The sequence below is a fragment of the Dermacentor silvarum genome, chromosome 9 (genome assembly GCF_013339745.2).
Source record: "Dermacentor silvarum isolate Dsil-2018 chromosome 9, BIME_Dsil_1.4, whole genome shotgun sequence".
NCBI lineage: Eukaryota > Metazoa > Arthropoda > Arachnida > Ixodida > Ixodidae > Dermacentor > Dermacentor silvarum.
This window is the reverse complement of record NC_051162.1, coordinates 19,482,050-19,500,573: the sequence shown is the minus strand read 5'-3', so window position 1 is coordinate 19,500,573 and position 18,524 is coordinate 19,482,050. Positions and strand designations below refer to the sequence as shown.

The following is an 18,524-nucleotide window of genomic DNA, read 5'->3' as shown; positions in this document are numbered from 1 at the left end:
AAAAGTACTTACAAATAGGTTGTAGACAGTCATTGCTAAATTAGTTGGTGACCATCAAACATGTGGAATTCGAGGACGCTCTATACAAACAAATATTCATATCGCACGTTCAGTCCTTGAGTGCTTAGAAGGTAGCTTGGATCAAGTAGCTCTTCTTCAGATTGACCTCGCCAAAGCCTTTGATAATGTTCAGCACAGTTTTTTGTTCCGATTACTACGACATCTGCAGTTAGGTGATGCATTATATAATGATATAGCACTTTGTTATAAAGATTGCACTACAAAGTTAATTGTGAACCGTACCCTCTCAGGTGTAAAAAGGTATAGTCATCCGTCCGTCAGGTTTGTCCACTCTCGCCTTTACTTTTCGCAATATACTTGGAACCTCTTTGCTTAAGCGTGCTTTATAACTCAAGCATTGGGATACAGGTATGCAGATGAAGAAATTAAAGTACTAGCTTATTCGGATGACATTGCCTTCTTTTGCATTGATAAGCCCACTATTACTGAGACAATAAGCACTACCTTGCGTTTCTGTGAAATGGCAGGAGCTAGTGTAAATTTTGATAAAAGTAGGGGGTTTTGGCTAGGCATGTGGGCTCTAACTCCCTCTGTGTTCTCGAATATTCATTGGAATCAATCTTCGCTGCGATATCTTGGTGTGCCTCTCGATAACTTCCGTAATAGTGGGCCTCATTGGACATCCGCGATGACCACTATCCGTCGAAAGGTGACAACATGGCAGGGACGCGACTTCTACATTTTCGCAAGAGCTAAGGCGTGCAATGTATTCCTTGCTTCTAAGCTTCTTTATGTTCTGCAGGTCCTGCACTGCTCTCGGCATCCATGTTCAGGCATTCCACAGAATATTTGCATGTTTTATATGACCGTCATCAGTGAGAAGCCATGAGAAGGGATAATCTTTTTCTTCCACTTGAGAAGGGAGTACTCAGTCTTGTGCATTTGTTTGTGAAACAATTGGTCATGCAATTATTTTACCTTAAAAATGTCCGCCATCCTTTCCTCCTTGCAGTTAATAGAACACGTCTTGCTTCACACCTCCCTTTTCTTTTTGTCACGACCAACTCTGCTCAAGAACAGCCGTTATGGGGCTTCCTAAAAGAACTCGTGGATACTATCTCATTTTAAAAGCCAGATTCACGTTAGAATATTTATTTAGCGTTGATCGAACATCGCTAAATATAGCACTTGTAAATAACCTTTTCCCTGCACCTATGTATCGAAAGTCGTAACTGTCTCTATTTGGTCAAGATGTTCTTTGCCGTGTTCGTCGAATGTGTATAACGCCAGCAGCGAAAACATTTTTCTTTAACCTGCACACTTCCACCCTGCCAATTAAAACATGGCTTCATGAGAAAAGATTATATGTACCGTACGTGGAATACAAATTGTAGACTTTGCAGCCAATCTGAGACAATAGAACATTGCTTTATTCTTTGTCGTGATGCACTTTATTTTTGGGACATTTTACAAAGAACTATCAAAAAAGAATTTCCTCTAACACCCTGCGGTATCCGGTTCCTTCCTTTCAAAAAGAAAATCACTAATGCACCATATGATTTGTTTATGTTATTAGGACTGTATTCATTATGGAGAAGGCGAATGATCGACAGACATGCCGAGCCACCCCGCTCGACAAGGTCTGTCTTTCGAGAAGAGGCTGCTCAAGTACGGAGTGTGGTTGCAACCTTTCACCCCGTTCCTGAATGGATTTCATATCTGGACGCTTGTGTTTGTTTACCCGATTTTTGAACTTTCATTGGACTCCCTAGCGTGTATGAAATTGTTTTTCATGTGTGTATATATGTAACACAACTAATTTTCGCATATAACTACTAATATTTCCATGCAATAAAGAAAAAGAAAAGTGGCGTCGGTGGTATAGTGGCTAGCATAGCTGCCTTCCAAGCAGTTGACCTGGGTTCGATTCCCGGCCAACGCAACATTTTTTTTTCTAAACTGGTCACATTTTATTGTGTAATTTTATTTGTTTTCGTGGAAAGTAAGTAGTATCACTAAGTAGCAGCTACCGGGGTTACCTTTCGGTCGTGTTGTGAGCATGTTGTCCTTGTTCTGGGTATGGTGAGATAGCACTGTAATATTGAGCTGTAAAAAATTATCAAATTATCAGCATTGACGTGCGAGAACCACAATATCATTATGAGGCACGCTGTAGTGGAGGTGCGGTTTATGTTTTACAATGGCTAAGTGAACCGCTGTCAGTGACTCTCTAAATCATCCAGTCTATCTCGCTAGTCTAGCTATCAAGATATACAGCAAGGGAGTTCCTCTTCTTTTCGTCTTTTTCTTTTTTTTTTTTTGGTTGTTAGAGAGCGTAATCGTTATGTGCTACACTTAGCAAACTATAGGAGAATTTATGCCACAGCTCGAAACTTACAACAAAAAATCAACAGTGGGCAAAAGTCAAAGTGCAATGAAAGCGGCAGCACCCGCCGTGGTGGCGTAGGGACTTTGGCGTTCCGGCTGCTAAGCGCGAGGGGGCGGGATCGAAGTCCTGCCGTGGCGACCGCATTTCGATGGGGGCGGAATGCAAAAATGGTCCTGTACTGTGCATTGGGTGAACGGTAAACAAACCCCAAGTTGTCAAAATTAATCCGGCGTCTCTCACTATGACAAACCTTATAACCGTATCATAGTTTTGGCACGTGAAACCTCAGAATTTTTAAAGCAACAGGAGGAGCGTCAACTTCCAGCAATCTTATTTATCATTTGTTTTTGAAATCAACAATATGTCCCAGTTTGTTCATCGAAAAAACAGCTACATCTCCTTTATCCTAAATGCGGAAGCGATATTGTATAGATATGGGTGTCTTTGTAGTTCCTTTGCTGTTCTTTGTATTGTTATCTGGCCTATTGCAACTGTATTTTTCTTATTTCTTTTGAGGCTAAATCAAAGTATGATCCGAAAAAAAAAGAATGATTAGATGCATGTCATCGCTGGTCCTATCGTTTTGTTTGTATTTCGTCTTTTGTCCACTCTCGTAACCTGCACACCCAGCCCAAGCCTAATCCTACCTGCATAGCTACACCATATAAAGCTATATATATAAAGGAAAGATCCATACTGTGAACGCATAGAATAGTGCACAGTGCAGAGGTAAATGCACGGTTGGTTTCACGCAGTCTTCCGGTCCACCTTCAAGGCACTTCGCTTTGGATACAAAACCATCCGTGCCCTATAACGCAGGCTTACAACGCCAACTAGATGTTGTATGCGCCATCCTGCATGATATTTCAGCTACTCAAATATCACGTTTTTGAGGGAGCAGGTTCATTCATGTTCCCCGGAAATGCAAGGCTATACTGCGTGAAGACTCACCTGCAAGTTCGATGACCCTAAATGTAATAGGGCAGTGAAATATAATGGGGTTACCATGGTGTACTCTTCTGCATTTACAACAAAGATCGCATGTGAACAAGATTTTAGATCTCTAGCAGAGTAAGACATGCAGAAAATGTCTGTGTTAACTGCTGCAGCCAATTTCTTTACCGCGTAATGCGAACGCAGAGAAGGTCGATTAACCACAACGATACGGTTACTTTCATATCTTATACCGGTTTCTACTGCGCCATTTCCTCAGTACTCTTACGTAACACAACCAATGATGGTTATGGTGGCCAAATACGCATACGTCTGTCGAAATCGTATGTCTCATTGTAAATGACGCACACGAGCGGAATTGGGTTTGGGAGAAAACCTACGACAGCATTTCCTGCTAAGCGATAGCACAACGCGCATAGGCATGATAGAGATCTGGAAATACGTCAGTTGTTATGAAAGGCTCCCCGGATCTTGATATGTTTAGTCGATCTGAAACCCATTCTTCGTGCATTCTTGGACCAGGGAGGAATACTGCCTATTACGAAGGTATCGGCGTCAGGAATAGAAATGATGTATTACCGCACGCACTGTGGGAAGGTCTCGGTTTGACTTCCACCAGCGGCAAATTATCTATACATCCACTTTACTTGCCCTTAACCGTATTATTTCTACATTGCCGTTCGGCGTTCAAATTTCTTACCTATATGCTTTCTCATGCTGGATTCTCAGTTTCTTCGTACAAATCCAAAATTGAGCCCATTGGATTCCCTTATTCTTGTCGTTCCTAAATACTTTAGGTACGACACAAACTTACATTTCTTCGACAAAAAAGAAAAAAAAAGCAGAAACAGAAAACGAAAAAAAAACAAGGTTTTGCGCTCAATACGCTGTTTCAGTAGGATTATATCCGTGGATGCACCATACGGTCGAAAACCGGTGTGTCTCAATCGAATTCGCAGCAGTCGACCATCGGGAGCTCGTTTACCGCGTTTGCACAGATATTGTCGTGGATTCGAGGAGCAGGCAGCTCTACCCGCAGCGAGCTTCTCGGCATGCGAAGCCCTTTCGGTGTGCAAAGCCGGCATCGAAATGCGTCATTGCGGTCCCCCACCGCGATTCACACCCGAGGCATGAGTGCTCCCGCAGCGGTGCAACCGCCGCCGCCACGCAAAGAATCTGAGGTCGACAAGACGTGCGCCGCCCATCGCCTAAGGCGGTCACGTCCCCAACCTGGCCGCATTTGCCACCCGGAGCATAATATATGCTGATGATACAACGGTACTGTTGACTGCAGGAGACCATAAAAACCTGATGAGCGATGCCAATCAGGTGCTGATGAAGTTATCGTCCTGGACACATGTAAACTCTTCGACAATGAACACTTCCAAAATGAAAGCTGTTTTGTTTAGGTCTAGAAATAAAAAAATTGCCTCCTACGTACCGTGAAAACTTCACCATTCAGAAATCCAGATGGTACCCCGTTTCAAATGTCTAGGTATAACTTTCGAACAACACATGTCATGGACTGCGCATGTTCAAACATTGATTTCCAGTACACCCAGGACCTGGGGCATTCTGTCGAGAGTGCGTTTTTCATTACCAAGAACAGTCAAATTTCTCATCTATAAATCTTTGTTTTTATCTCATATAAGGTACTGTCATCTTGTTTGGGGCACGACGACTTTGACAAATATCCGCTAATTACATATAATACAGAAAAGGCTATTCGTGCTGTTGCAAATGTTTCTTATGGTAGTCACACTGCCCCACTTTTTCATGACATGAATCTCGTTACGCTACCGGACTATTATCGCACAATTCTTATAAAGCGGTACCACGCAGGCCTTAGAAGCGGTAACTTTATAAGCACCGTTTCTAGACTAAAGCACAAGACGTTCACTTATAAAACTCGTCTCGTTCAAACCTGTGATATTCCGCGCACACGCACAAATTGCGGCAGTGAAATGCTGCGATTTTTTTTTGGCTGTGTCACTTGAATCAACTAATAATGTGAAAGTATCGATTACGGCTCTTCATAACTTTTTTGAACGTTCTTGAATTTGAACTTGATGTAACATTTCTTTATGCCGTTTTACCGCTTTTCTTATGTTATTGTTGACCTAAAACGTGTACTTTTTTGTTGTCGTTATACCGGGTGATTCCGTGTATCTCATCTGTATTTTTGCATATTCTATCCTTAGTTCTGATGTTGTATATATTGCGACATAGTGTATGCATCACCTGCCTTTAATGTTAGACACCATGCATTGCAATTATGTGTCTATTGCATCTCTAATCACAATACTATGCCTGAGAATAGTGTTTGGTTTATTATGCGGAATTTTTTTGCACTATGTGCATCTATGCATTGCTGTTCCTGTCGCTGCCATTTGCCACTGGGTCAAGCCCGTGTAGCGGCTTTTTGACCCACAGCCCTCAGGATCCCAAATGTTGGAATAAAGTTTGATTTGAGTGCTGGTCACACGAAGGCGGCTCGCGATGGTATAGTCGTCGATGCGCAGCTTGAGTATAGTGCAGTGTCAGTGCGTTGCACCGATGGAGTGGATGCCAGGACGCTATGCTGGGATGAGAGTGTCTAGATTACACGATCTTGTTGGCTGCAGTGCATGGGCGACGAGGAGTGCATGGGGACAACACGAACACGCGGCGCAAACACAGATACCTACAATATTTGGGAAGTTAGCGCAAAAAACACACGGGACGAAGGAAGAGACAACACGAAGCGGTCAAAAGACAACCGCTTGATGTGGTCTCTTTCTTCGTCCCGTGTGTTTTATTGCGCTAACTTCCCAAATCATGAATCATGAAACACCCACACTCTTACAAGACATCTACAAAATTTTCATAATGCATAATATGCATTTATTTTAGCTGTGGTCCTTGCGAATGTTATAATGAATTCTAATAATTCAGTCCCCGACCAGCGCTGTAAAGTGACCCGAGGTCCCATCAAGCATTCAAATTGGATAAGGTGATATAAGGTGAAATGACACAATACATTTTAGCGGACAGCACGTTTTCTGGCGAGAGCTACATTGGCCGTATTATCGCCGTTTCGCTGCGGCCGGTGGCCACACCGCGAGCTTAGCCGTGGCCTAGCAACCGCCGCAGCTGGCAGCGCCGCTCGCCACGCCATCTGGCATGACGTCAGAGGAGGAGCCACTGAAACCGCGTTGCAACAGAGGAGGAGCCGGCGTTGCATCGTATACATAGAAGGGGCGGCTCGGTAGGATTCGTCAGCAGATATGGAAAGTGAGTCAGAGAGACTGAAAAAAGCCACGCTACGTCGTCGGAACAAAACCAAGATGAGGCAGCGAACCGAAGAGACGGAGGAAGGACGAGCCGCACGCCTTGAGAAGCGTCGTAAATACGAAGTGGCGAGGCGATTGGATTCAGATGAGGATAGCAGCCGAAACATGTTCAAGTCACTGGACGACAGCCCCTTATCCTCCCGCCTCACCGACCATCGGGCCGTCTTTGTGGCAATTGAGAAACAACAAGATGAAGACTTTCAAAATAAATGCGTTACACTTTAGAAATTTCTAGTCTTTAATGTAACCCTAACTTAATGAGAGGTGACAACCAAACCTAAACACTCAGACGTATGAAGCTAAACGATAAAGATGTAACCGTAGAAAGAACCAAGCTGAACAATAAGATTAACCGTACCTCTCGCTACGCACACCCAGGCATAACTGTGTTAAGCCACAGCCAGTATTTCCTATAGAGCTAGCTGCCTGACTGCCCGATCAGCATCGACATTGGATACGCCAGCAGCGTTAGAAGAAAACAGAGTTCAGTGAACTCATTCTGCGGAGTAACTCTATTTCCCATTGTGAATTTATTTTAGTAGCAGTGCCCTATACGCCCCATTGAAGTGCGTTAAATATGAATGTTCGTAAGCACACCACATAAACCGTTTGAAGCGAAATGTGCGTGCTTATTATGTTCATGAAACATTCGTAAATAATGTTTCTCTTTCTACTAATACGCCTCGCGACTCCATTCATCCCCCAACCTGCGCAGTAAACCGGGTTTCAGCGAACACTTTCAAATAAATTTTTTTTAAATGCCGGTGACAGATAGCACAATTCTAGCCCATGAGCTGGTCTGCTCGAAGAGGTGGGCATTACTTGCCCAAAAGATTGAAATGCATAAGTGACTAATTACCAACAATTCTCTTATTACGTTTTCAACTAATTACCTTGTGGCACATATTGCAAGTTACAAATTCTAGCCAGGGAGTTCACAAGGCGGATCCAATTGGAAGGAATTCTCAGGATGACGCCAGTACAAACTTTACATGTATACACTTACACTTTAGCGACAGATGTCACGTTTTAGGCGCGAAGCTCCTTAGGGTGTGGGTCTGTCCCTCCTCTGTAGTATGTAGTAGTCGTAGTCATCGTCGTCGTAGTAGTAGGTAGCCACGTCTACTTTTATGAAAAAAAAGTTCCGAAAGTTGTGTCCGTAGCGCGGAATCGAACCAGGGACCCCTCGCATCCGAACGCGCGGCGCGAACCACTACGCCACGAAGCGCACGTGGACACGCGCACCACGATGACAATAAATACCCAACATTAACGAAAGACTGCGCGTTTCTAACGCGTTTGTGCTAGCGCGTTACGGCCCGTGTAAGAAGCTGGTGTAAGACGCTGTGGCCTCTCCGCCTTACCCCCGTATTCATAAACGCTCCTCGACTTGAACTTGACTTGCCACCGCCTTGGGCAGCGAGTTCGAAACGCGTTGAAGGCGGTGGCAAGTCAAGTTCAAGTCGAGGAGCGTTTATGAATACGGGGGTTATACTCTCTCAGCAGTCATGTGATGGCGTCGGCAAACGCGGTGCACGTTCCGGCATGTGTAAACGGCTGCGTTAGACGCTGTGGCCTCTCCCCCTTACTAGAGAGTACTGCACGTTTCTAACGCGTTTGTGCTAGCGTCCCCTTTAACGGGAGATGGTGCAATTATAATGAAGGGCGCTGTTATAAAATAGGAATGCGTCACATATGGCGCGTGTCATTGGTGGAAGTCAATCGTTCGATTTAGTGCGGCGAGACTGGGCGAATTACACGGAAGATTCGCGGTTTACTGATGATTCCCTCCGGAGCTTCGCCCACTCATCATCGTTCACCCCGTGGATATGCAGTGTTTTTTGTTTCAGACACATGCACTTCGCACAGGAGTAGCCTAGGTTCGCTCCTATAAATACACCTGCCACTGCCTCAAAATTATCCCTGAAGAACCCATAAATCCTCACAAAAATTGTAGAAGTATTCCAAAGTCGGGGTGATTGTTATAAGTCTCGACAGAGAATAGTACTGCTTACGTATAAAATGTTAAAATTCTACCTTTTAAATATTACCGTGTTTAGACTTTACAGCTGCTGACGTATGGCATTCCAGTTACTATGGTGCTTCAATGCATACAGCGACGTTTTTTTTAAGAGATTAAGTGGAACAATAGTGCATTTTTACCGCATGTTAGACGCGCATTTCTCGTAAATTGTGTCATCCGCACAATTATTTTCAACTGGATACGCCTTCAGTCTCACCCACTAGAACTTGTAAATTGCAATATGTACCATAAGGTTAATAAGTTGGAAGCTTAATTAGTGAATTTTGTTGACTAGTTGATTTTGCATGTCAATTTTTTGTGTAAGTAATGTCCGCGTCGTCAAGGAGACCAGGTCATGGATGATAATTGTGCTAACTGCCCCAGGAATGTTTTTAGAAAATTTTTGAGTGTTCGCTCAAATACTCTGTATACATATAAGGTTGCTTCGTAGCGGCATCAGTTATATTTACAAGACATATTTTTCAAACTTTGAGTGAGTTGCCACTGTGGAAGACGATATTATGTTATTCTGAACGCCTGGTTTCTGTGCATGTTAATAACTTTTATGCATATAACTTCCTTTCTCCCTTTTATATTTTGGTTATACTGGCTTTATGGGAGAAAAGTGTTCTGTTTGTTTCACGTCTTGCCGAAATTATTGTCACTTGCATACCTGTTGATTTCATGTGTTATAACTTACCTAACTTTCAATGCCTTTGTGAGTTTTTGTTGCTGCAAACTGTGCACGAACGCGAGACTACACCAGCTTCTTTTCGTTTGGAGTAAGTACATTTTGGAGGAAACAGAAATCAAATTGGATTAATTGTTTACGATCAATGCGCACGAAATGGGCCGCCAGCATACCAGAAATTTAATTTGTGAGTGCTTCGATGGCCAAGAGTGACCTGTTTCTTTACAATTAACTCCTAATAGCTAACTAGACTGTGTTTCTTGCTTACAACGAGTTATTGTGAAACCATGAACGAGACACTCCCTTGGAAAACATGCTTCAGTGGTTTGCACTTTGCAGCAGCAACTTACATTCTGCTACAAAGCAATGAGGCACATTGGTGTTGGTGATGATGAGGAGGAGGATGACAATAATTAGCCTGAGAATTAAATTAGATCCGGGAAGCCCACAGCGCACTAGGCATGCGTCAGCAGCTGTGAAGTCTAACCACGATAACTTTCAAAGCTACAATTTTAACATTTTATACGTAAGCAGTGCTACTCTCTGTCAACAAATATAACATTTACCCCGACTTTGGAGTACTTCTACATTTATTGCGAGAATTCATGTGGTCGTCAGGGCTGATTCTGAGGCAGTGGGAGATATATTTATCGGAGTGAACCATAAGTTACTCCTGTGCAAGGTCGGACGTGTCATGAAAAACGCGCCGTCTGTCGCTAAAAGTAAAGTATACATATAATGTTTATACCGGTTGTCCCCCGTAACTTGAGCCAAACACAACCAAGGTAATGTTGTTGGCTGTCGCTTGGAGATACTCAGACTATTTTTAGTATTCCGCTTAATTACTGAGTTAGTCTTAAATAATTCTTCTTCTTGCCAATTATTATAATCAGATAAAATTGCCAATGATCAGCATTGTAGAGCAACATGAAAAACTTCCGACCCAGATTTGTATTGCTCCATACGTGGTGCATAAAAGAGTTTTTCCAGGCGATACAGAAGCCAGCAAGAAAACCCCGCCAGTCGCGCGGCAAATTGCCACGTGTTTGCGGGCTTTTTTCATGCTTGCAAAACACACTTTTGTAGCACGTATTGAGCAACAGAAAGCTGGATCGTTAGTTTTTTATGTTGATTTACTATTTTGTCATTCACTTGATAAAGTGGAAGCTTGTGCGAGTTGGTGATTCAATATCGATATGTCTGCACAGCGCAACAGACGAGGACAGAAGGAAGAACACAACACAGGCGCTGTACAAAGAGCCAGTGTTGTGTTCTTCCGTCTGTCCTCGTCTTTTTCGCGGTGCAGACATGTCGACTTTGCCATTGACACTGTTAATCTAACAATAATATTGAAGAAGTTGATTATTATTTGACAGTAATTACGCAATCAGGTGGAATGAGAGAAATGATCTGAGTATCTCCAAGTGACGGCAAACAACATTACCTTGATTACGCTGCTTTTGCATATTTTTAAAGTTTGGCTCCAGTTACGTGGGACAACCGGAATAATTATCGCCGCTTTGATACCTAACTCAATATGGCCAAATTAATCAGGGCTGTTTGGTTGTTCGTATTATTTTTAGCAAGGAACGCCGGCTACCTACAAAATCCGACAAAATTGCGACCTTATAAAATTTTCCCTGCTTGGAGTGCATACAAAGCCCTCTTTCCAGAGTGGGTAAATATTGAAAGAATCCGAAGGAGAGGTACACGTAAAGCAATATGCAAATCGGCTTCGTCGCGAAAAAACATGCTTCTTTTCTCGAGAATGTAGCGATCTCTTGCGAGTATCTTTTCCATCTTGTAAACTTCAAGGATGAAAAAAAATCGTGCTTTTGGTTTCTGCGACGCGGACGTCTGCTTCTCACCGGCGAGCCGATTAATCCACGGATTAGTAAGACTGTTTTGCTCAGCTTGTTACATTCGTCGTGGAAAGCTGATCAATCTGCATCGTCCACATTAGCTTGTAGCCGACCACCTGGAGGCTAATACCAGTAAAGCAGCCACAAGGCGAAAGCTTTCCGTCCACGACTAGCAGGTGACGTGATTGCGATCTTTCTTGGATTCCTTCACTGATCCTGCTTGCTTCTTTTTTGATGCCGAATCCTAACGAAATGGGCTGTGTGACGTCAGAGTTGTCATTACCTGCGGCCGTGGCATTTTATGCGTGCTGAAATACTGCCCAATTATTGCGTTTTCTGTTTCTCTATTCTACAGACGTGGCGGGAAGTCGGCTCCACACGGAGTTATCAGTAAGTGAGCTGAGAGGGGAATGACTTCCTTTTTTGATAGTCATGTGGGCGCGGAGTCTTGCGGGCGAGTGGCAGGGGATATATCACTAGGGGTTGGTGACTGGCTGCGTATGCCTGAATGTTTCCTGGTGTGAAGACCAAAGAGGTATCGAAACACTTTGCACCATGCACGGGAACATACACACTTCGCTATGCACTTTGTTGGCCAAAGGCGATTCGTTTAATTCCTTGCGGAGGACTCTTACCGCTGGGGCCGTATCTATGCATATACAAATACACAAAAGAGGCTATCAAAAAAAAAGAAAATCCCTCGTCGCTCCTCACGTGCACTGATAACTTCGTTTGCAACACCGGTCTCTCCCACCGTGAGGAGGTTGCGTCAAGAAGGATACGTGTGGATGCTGCATTGAAGCCAGCTGCAACCTGTCTATGGGCTCCAACAGTCGGCCAGCGTTCCGCGCGACCTGTCTCTTCTGCCTTCGCCAACTTTCCTGGTATATCTACCGCACCTATTGTGGAGTAGTCCAGGACTGAGTTCATCAAGGCGCCACTGTCTGTCAAAAGTGGCACTACACCCAAGCCACCCCCCTTTGGAGCACCTGTGAATCTATGGTGTGCGCCATAGGGCTGTGTGAGTCTTCATTGAACACAGATACTTATACATGTACAGTCTGTTTCACACTTAGGGGAAATCTCGGAGCGCATTGCATCGCGATGCGGTGAGCGCTGGAGTTAGGTGCCGGAAGCAGCTCGCGCAGGCGCAGACGCTCGAGGCACGTTATCCTGAACCGCGTCAACTGCTCGCCGCCAAACGCGTCGACAACTCGACGCAAGATAACGCGCCTCGAGCGTCTGCGCCTGCGCGAGCTGCTTCCGGCACCTAACTCCAGCGCTCACCGCATCGCGATGCAATGCGCTCCGAGATTTCCCCTAAGTGTGAAACAGACTGTACATATAACTAGTCTGTATCTCATGTTTTATACCACAGGCCAAACGTTCGAATAAAATAGCCTGAGCCCGACGACACTGTGCATATTGACGTTGCTGTTCCAGTCGCCACTCATCGTATTCACGTTGCTCTTCGGGAGTACTAAATATGTGCGGCCTTTCTATAGCGCTATCACAACAAAATATTAGGCCTAACGTTAAGGGACACGAATAGAGCGGCTTGGATAAGAGAGCAAAGGGGGAAGCCGATATTCTACTTGGCATTAAGAGAAAAGAGTGTAGCTGGGTGGGTCACATAATGCACAGGAAGGACAACCGGTGGAACATTGGAGGTACAGAATGAATACCAAGAGAAGGGAAGCGCAGTCGAGGACGGTAGAAAACAAGGTGGGGTGATGAAGTTAGGAAATTTTCAGCCGCAAGTTGGAATCAGGTAGCGCAAGACAGGGGTAATTAGAGACCGCAGGGAGACGTCTTCGTTCTGCACTGGACGTAAATATAGGCTGATAATGATTGGACGAGAACCGGCGTATTCAGCATGGTATTGGCAATGGCAGGCTGATGATGATGATGATCACAACACAAATGAAATTACTTGCTAGGCGTGTTTTTCTTTTTACATATGAAAGTGTAGTTGCGGACTCCCTGCTTCGCATGCCAGAGTTGCCGCGTCCCGGCAACTGCAGCTTATGAAACCGTAATCTTTAGCGGGAAATGCTTATGGGGCTATAGCAAGAAGCTTTCTGATGCCTTTATTGCGATAGCAATTATATGGACACTTCAACCGGATTTCTGCCGTCGCCGTCGTCGTCGCCGTCACCGTGAGGTTCCCTATAGATAAAATTTTCGCCGCGCGCCGTATGCCCGAGCGGAAGCGTGCGGGCACGCGCGCTATCACGGAGAGCGAACGCACTCAATCACCCACGCGCAAGCAAGGACGCGGGAAGCCAGCGCCGGAGGGAACGCGGGGGGGGGGGGGGGGGGGCGCATTGCTACTCTGCCAACAACCGCGCTCGTCGCTCGCCCGCACCGTCTCTTATCTCCACACGCCTCTGACCTTTATGCGCCGTGCATTCGCCGCTCAGTTTCCGTTGAAGCGATAGACCGCACGTACCTTCGCCCGCTGCGGCGTATGCGCTTGCTGCCAGCGTTTTGACAGTCGTTGTCTGCAGTCATTCAGTGTGATCTATTCATTTTGTTTGTGCGCGCTCACACCACGCTTGTTCATTCAGTTAGTAATAGTCGGGCCACATTTTCGAACGCACGCTACACATGCAATGCTGCCCGGGTCGGCAGTGCAGCGCTACAGATGTGTCCCTTCGCACGCGCTGCCCACGGGAAGCGCTTCGCATCAACACCACCGTTTCACACGCGCCTTCTCGTGGTCATCGAGTCTCTCTTCATGTCGGTCTACTTACGCTGCAACACACCTGCTTACTTAATCAGCTCATGTTTACTACAATTCATATTGCTACCAGAGCCGCTCACCTTACTTCGTATGACATTGCTGCGTTGCTATCGCATTCATTGCTTCGCCCTTAGGACGAAACTGTGACATTTCTTGTTTCCCTTCCCCTGCATGACGGGCGCCGCCGCTGCCACGGTTGCGTGGAGACGAGAGCCATCTGGTGGTTCTGCAAGGACCGCAGCGGCGCGTGCCGCCTGCTTTGATTGGTTGAGCTTTTGGCTGTGGAGACGACGAAATCCTTGGATCCTAGTGGCATTCAGCTTGTGCTTGCCTGTAAAAAGTGCGGCGTGCTCTTGGTCGGGCTCAGACGATGGTATTAGGCGCCTTTAGTTGTAAGCAGTAATTATGCTTCTCACAGGGAAAAAACTACGTCGTACATTGCATGCTCAAGATTGAATACCACTCCTAATCGAAAAAAAAATGTAGGGGCCATACATAAAAACTTATCTACAAAAGCCTTAACAACGCCCTAAATGAATTCCCGAACTGCGCACAAATTGCTGAAGAGAGACAGAGACCGAGATCATAAAAAAATTGGCAGCCGATCTGCGAAGTGAATGCCGATGATGGAGCGAAGCTCCTCGTACGATTACGGCTGTTGCTCGAGCTTTCGCTCCGGGTCTTGCTGCCGTTGCCGGTGTGCTGCTGCTTCTCGTGCTCGTAGCTTCGCGGCGTTGCCGTTGGGCTGCCGCGTCTCGTTCTCGAAGTGTGGGATCAGAGTCACGACATTTGCGCTCCTCCATACTACAGTAGTAAGTGTAGCGACAGCGGGGCGGTGCCGCGCAGCACCTGTGCGTGGTTGGTATGCGCCCTGCGTGCGCAACTGGGACCTACGACGATGACGGCGACAACGGACATCGTGAGAGCCTAAGGAACTTCGCTCCTAAAAAGAAAGCAGGGAGTTTCGACGCAACAAAGACCTGGTTTGTGACCGTACACTTGGGGCTGGGGGAGGGCGACATTTAAAGATAAGCGGAGGCGAGAGAGAGATAAAGAGAACACGCATGCAATCGCTGCTGTTGCAGCAGACGATAGCATTTAGCCCTCGTAAGTGCTAAAGTTGCTCGCGCTTGCTTGCTGTTTGTAAGAATTGCAACTATGCATTCCTAGCCCTCGGCTGCGATGGCTTGTGAGGTCTGGGCTCTATTATCTGTTCTGAATATGGTCTCTCGTCACCACGAGCCTGCGCAGTCGCGAGCGATTGTCTCTGTACACTCTACCGATGACAGTCGCACAAAGCGTGTTCAAGAGTCCCCATGCGACCACAACCACCGCACGCGGTGTTGTCAGCCATTCCAATACGGAAGGTAAATAATTTTGTAACGGCTACTCCTAGCCATAAGGAATCGCTGAAAATTAATATAGGCATGACTTTCCCAAATGTACAAGAGCGATGTGAGTTCGGCTTGAGCCATTTTTCCGGGCGCACTGCTAGGCTGAAATAGTGCCTCCTCGAACTTAATTACAACTGACAGTGAGTGTGCTTCAACGTTACGTTTATGTCCCTTCTGTTTATGCCCACCGTGATTGCTTGATTTGCAAGTATTGTTTGTTGTGATGTACAGTGTGGTTATTTGAACTCTCTGTGAACCGTTCGGGAGTGCAATCCGTCTTTTATTTATATTGATTTCACTATTGTTCTTTTTGTTCGATCCGGTTAATATTTGACATGTACCTGTTTCACCAAGCGAGAAGCAGCAGCTGGCATCACACATGATGCTACACTCTCCTACACTCACATACATCAATAAAGAAATGATAAGAAAACCTTACATGGAAAATAGATAAGTGACAACAGGCACCGCACACAAAATTATAATAGAAGAAAGAAAAACCGCCTCTTCGTTTAAAATTGATTCAGTATTTGAAGTTATTATCGTGCTCTGGTGTCCGCTACTTTAACTAAATGTTCTCGAAAAATACTGGTCTGATCATATATTTTTTATGTATACTTTTTCACAAACTCTCGTATGTTTTACATTGTCAACGTATTGGTAGGCGGGGAAAGTGGTTCCCCTTTTTAAATGCGGCAACTCATAATCACGGCTCAATTACAGGCTTTTCCCTGCCTTTCGTTCGACGTTTTGGTGCGTATATATATATATATATATATATATATATATATATATATATATATATTCACTCTCTTTGCACATACACACTGTGAGAATTCACGTTTGCACTGTCATCAGGATGGCATTCGAACTCTGGTTTCTCCGTGCTTGGGCGGGGTGGTTTCGCCGTTACTGTGTTTTGTATCAGCGAGACGTACTGCGGCTATAAGCTTCCCCAATGCATCGAGGAAGTGCGTTGCTTGAATCGTCATTTTCTTTGGATCACTGGTTGTCGGTGCCTGTTCTCACGCTCGAAGACATCGAATCCAGTTCGTAACCGAGGTACGAGTTATACATAACTCGCATTGACGGTGCCCACTTTCAAACTGTCCCCTCGTCCTACCATTTCTGTAAACAGGAAAGAACGCATGCAAAATGTGGCCGCCACAGTCAACGACCAAAGGTACGTCGTAAAATCAAATGTCCCCTCCGTCTCAAGCGTGAGCTGATTACGGCCGCCGTAATCCTTTTAGAACCTCATACAAACGGTAGCCGAGTAGCTGTCGCATTTCCTGAGAAAAAAAGAGATAAACACAAAATATGACCCAGCTTATCTCTGTTTCAGCGCTTCTAAAGTTATGTCCTATCCCAATATAAAGAAAGGAACGGGCATTCGTGCATACAATCCATGCGGTCAATGCTTTGAAGAAGCACGCTAATGATGCCAAAGAAAGCTGTGCGGTGCCGTCACTGCGAACCGATCTTTAGGATTTCTTGCCAGCCCTTTCGGCGCGGTAGATGTGAATCTTACGGTCTTTCAGAAGAGGCGGCCATTGGAAGCGCCATAAATTACGCCGTCGCGCGGAAGAGTTTAGCTCTACACTGCAAACAACCTTACGTGTGGTCGGCACTCATCAGCCGGCAAGACCACACAACCGCAGGCGAAGAAACACTACCCTGTGAAGCCGCTCAGCTACAGATAGCATCGAGGGGTAAACTGGGAGGCCGGGAGAATTACGTTGGTAACTTCATTGAACCGGCATATCTGCAAATCAGTCTTTCGCGTAAGCCTGAAGCTCTTGAACTTGCTGCCGTGGAAACTTTATTGCAGGATTTTCCAATCGGCTGTCTATGGGAATCGACAACGGCTCTCCATCTAAAAATAATGGACGTGGTGCAGCATCTAAATCCGTAATAGCGAGCAAGCCAGCTGAATAGGTGGCGTTTCAAATGATGAATAGTCAGGCGAAGGATTCGTCATAGTCCTAAGGCGTTTGCATCGCCATGAGTCATTTATTTATTGCCCAAACTGTTCGGTTTTTTCTCACCGGTTTCCTTTCCAAATCGTTGGATTCAGTAGCTGTGACGTGAATAATGGAGGAGACCAGAAAAGCGATTACCCTGACTCTTAAGAAAACTGGCACAAGCCTGAATGTTCACGTTGTGTCCGATATCTTTCCATTGCATGAAGTGTGCCATTTAAGGCCATTGCACTATTCTCGTGCGCACGATAGCTGCGTTCCCGTGGACACAAGCACTGCTAGACACGCACAGCCTTAGGGAAACCTTAATCACAAGTGCCAATTAAGAGTAGAACATCTTGCGATCATAGTTGGTTCAGTATTATTATACTTTATGCGCGTAACGGGACACAGACAACACAAAGGCAAGGGACATGAAGAAAGCTTGAGCGCAACGCTATCTCCGCTCAAGCTTTCTGCACGATCCCTTTGTTTGTGTGGTCCACGCAATAAGTATCAGTCCCTAAAAGCCAACTAATACGATGTACGATGCTGGGTGACAGCACTGCAAATCGATATCTAACAGGGGGTTGAGTAGGTGGTTCCTAGCTACATGCTCAATTTTGACCGTAAATAATACGGGAGACGGTTTTTAACAAATACAGAGAGATAGTGGTGCCACATACGACGTAACTTCTCGCGGTATAAGGGCTGAAGCGAAAAGAGTGAACGCCGCGCCTCAGGCCTCTAACAGACCATAGAAAATGACTATGATGATTGAATGGCATCCCCTTTGAAACGGGGCGGTGACAAATAGTCACCTGGCCTACTTGATTTAATCAGTTATGCTGTACATGCTTTTGTCTAGCATTTTTACGTAGAGTTCATATATCTCTATTTTGTTTTTGTTTTCCATCAATATCTATCTTGTACTGTAGGACTGTAAGAGATCAAATCAGGTCGTATCAATCTCTTCCGAGCTTTTTTTTTCACCAATGGTCTAAACGTCTCTTACTTATCGCGACTGCTGACTGGTTGATGCTTTCGTCCACTTTAAACACAAGCGCTTCTGGAAGGAGTATGTTACCTACGGTTCACACTGGGTGAATGCCTTCACATTCCATTAGGATGTCCTGAGTGGTCTCCGGATA

General features: G+C 45.3%; 1 non-coding gene across 1 annotated transcript; it reads left to right on the top strand.

The window, feature by feature from the left end:
- Positions 1 to 1,891: 1,891 nt before the first annotated feature.
- On the top strand, positions 1,892 to 1,963 carry Trnag-ucc (transfer RNA glycine (anticodon UCC)). The gene has a single exon. It is a non-coding gene; the product is annotated as a tRNA-Gly (tRNA).
- Positions 1,964 to 18,524: the final 16,561 nt, after the last annotated feature.